Genomic DNA, 2,703 nt, shown 5'->3' with positions numbered 1-2,703 from the left:
TTTCTTTAAATTAATTTCAAGATTGTGGTCTGTAAGCCACTCCGTTATGGTTTCTGTAATTTGTGGGAGGCGCTCGTTACACTCGGTACTATCTGCGCAATTTAACAGCAAGGAGACGTCATCCGCAAACATCACACATTTGCATTCCATAGTTTTAGGCAAATCGTTGATGTATGCCAGAAATAGGACACATCCGATCACACTTCCTTGAGGAATTGAGCAGGTAGTGGTTCGCATTGGTGAGGTTATCGCCTTTACTACACCCGTGTTTTTATAAAACCAATCAATTTGGACGCATTGTTTGCGGTTTTGTAAATACGACTTAAGCCATTTATGGGCGCTACCGCGGATGCCCATGTCGTATAGTTTCCGGAGTAGAATGTTATGGGAGACACGATCATAGGCTTTGGACATGTCTAGGAGTAGCCCTACAGCATATTTTTTTGTGTTTAGGTAATTAAGTATTTCCTGGATGTAATTGTAGATCGCAAGGGTTGTTGAATGTCGTTTCCTGAAGCCGAATTGATTTTTGTCAAAAATCTGATATTTTTCAAAAAAGTTATAAATTCGTTTGGTCATGGCTTTTTCAAATAATTTGGAGAAGGTCGGTAAAAGTGCAATAGGTCTATATTGGCTTGGATCGTTTTCTTTACCGCCCGGTTTTAAGATAGGTTTAATTTTTGAGACCTTCAACAGTTCCGGAAATACTCCTTCGCAAAATGATTGGTTTATTAATAATTTAAGCGGGGTTGCCAATTCAGTAATGCATAATTTAATCAGTACCGACGGAATATCGTCAATGCCAGAACTAGTTCGATTTTTCATTTGTCGCATTAGTGTAGTAATTTCGCGATCGGTTACTTCGCTAATCATTATTGAGTTTATTGTGGGTGTAATGACGGGGCGGCCGACCGCTTGTGCAGGTGCGCTCGCGCCGGCATCCGCGCCGCTACCTGCCAGAGATGACTCACCTACCGATGCAAAGTATTCATTGAGAGTCTTTGCTATTTGGTTGGGCGTTTCTAGAACATAATCACTAATTTTTATGTTCATATTTTTGTGTTTAGAATTTTTATTTTTTGATGTAGTGTTTTTTACGATATTCCACATGGATTTAATTTTATTGCTTGATTGTTTCATTTGTTTTATAAAATTTAACTTTTTGGACGTTTGCACACATTTTTTTAAAATTTTCTCATATGTCCTGTAATAACTTATGAATTCTTTGTTTTTTGTGTGATTTCTAGCAATCCTAAGGAATCTTTTATTTTTGCATGCTATTTTTAGCCCGACAGTCAACCATGGCGTTTTATTGTTTTTACATTTTATTTTTATGCGTTTTAGCGGGATATATTTATTGAGCAATTCTTGTATTTTATTATGAAAGTTATTGTAATTTTGGTTTACGTCGTTACTTGATAATATTACGTCATCCCAAACGATGTTACTTAATTCGCCTTTAAAATTCTGCATATTTTTCGTACTGAAAATACGTTTATAAGTATACCGTTGTTTGATTACTTCCTGTAAGTTCTGTATTTGACAACTATATATTACGCTTTTATGGTCAGAGATACCATTTTCTTCAACTTTCACTGAGTGGTCTGTTTTATTCGTGAATACGAGGTCTATGCAAGTGGAGGACTTATCGTTTACTCTGGTCGCTTGTTTGACAATTTGTCTTAAGTTTGATTCTAGCATATCGTTTAAAAGCTTTTCCGAAGATGTTGAATTTATAATAATATTTATGTTAAAATCTCCTCCAATAATTATTCGCATTTTTTGTTGTTTGAATTTAATTTTTGATAAAATATTATTTAATACTGCGTAAAACATATCTATATTCCTGTCTGATCTATATATATTAATTATACACATGTTATATTGCGTAATTTCAACCGCACAGCATTCAACTATATACTCGATAGATAGTTCTGCAATGTCTGTTCTTTCAATATAATCGATACCATCCTGTAGTAGAATCGCCACTCCTCCGCCCGGTCGCTCGCTCCGATAGTACGCCGCGGCAAATTCGTAGCCTTCGATCTGGATTACATCCCGTTGTTGCTCTGATATCCAGGTTTCAGTTAAACATAGTACTTGATAGTCTTTATTTTCTAGAAATGATTCTAGTATATGGGTTTTATTTTTTAGGCTCTGCATATTTTGGAATAGTATATTAATTTTATTGTTCTGAGGTACGAAAAAGTGTCGTCGATGGATTATTTGGATTAGGACTGGTATTCGGCGAAGAATGTTCGAGCGCCGATGGCGCTATAGCACCGATTTCGGCATCTATGGTTTGGGTCGCTGTTGATGTTATGGAACTAGTGTTTGTGTTTGTATCTGGCATTTGTTGTTGTTGCTGTGTCCCATGCTGCTGGCTTCGATATTCTCGCCCTTCGATGAATAATCTATTGTCTCTAATCACTGCATATTTTCCGCATTTACGCGCTTCTAACATTTTTTCTCTTAACGTTTTTCGTTCCTCTAGGGCCTTGTTATCTAGGTATGCAGAGACGGTAATGCCGGTATTCTTGAAACATAAAGAGTTCTCTAGGATATAATTTGCCATCCTTTTACTCATGAACTGGATAACGAGGGGACGTCGAGGTCCTCGCTTCCCAATTCTGATCACATCTTCAACATATGTGTTAATATTGACTCCTAAAATATCATAGAAAACATCTGTGATACGGCCGT

The sequence above is a fragment of the Cydia splendana genome, unplaced genomic scaffold, assembly GCF_910591565.1.
Source record: "Cydia splendana unplaced genomic scaffold, ilCydSple1.2 scaffold_50_ctg1, whole genome shotgun sequence".
NCBI lineage: Eukaryota > Metazoa > Arthropoda > Insecta > Lepidoptera > Tortricidae > Cydia > Cydia splendana.
This window is presented reverse-complemented; position numbering follows the sequence as displayed.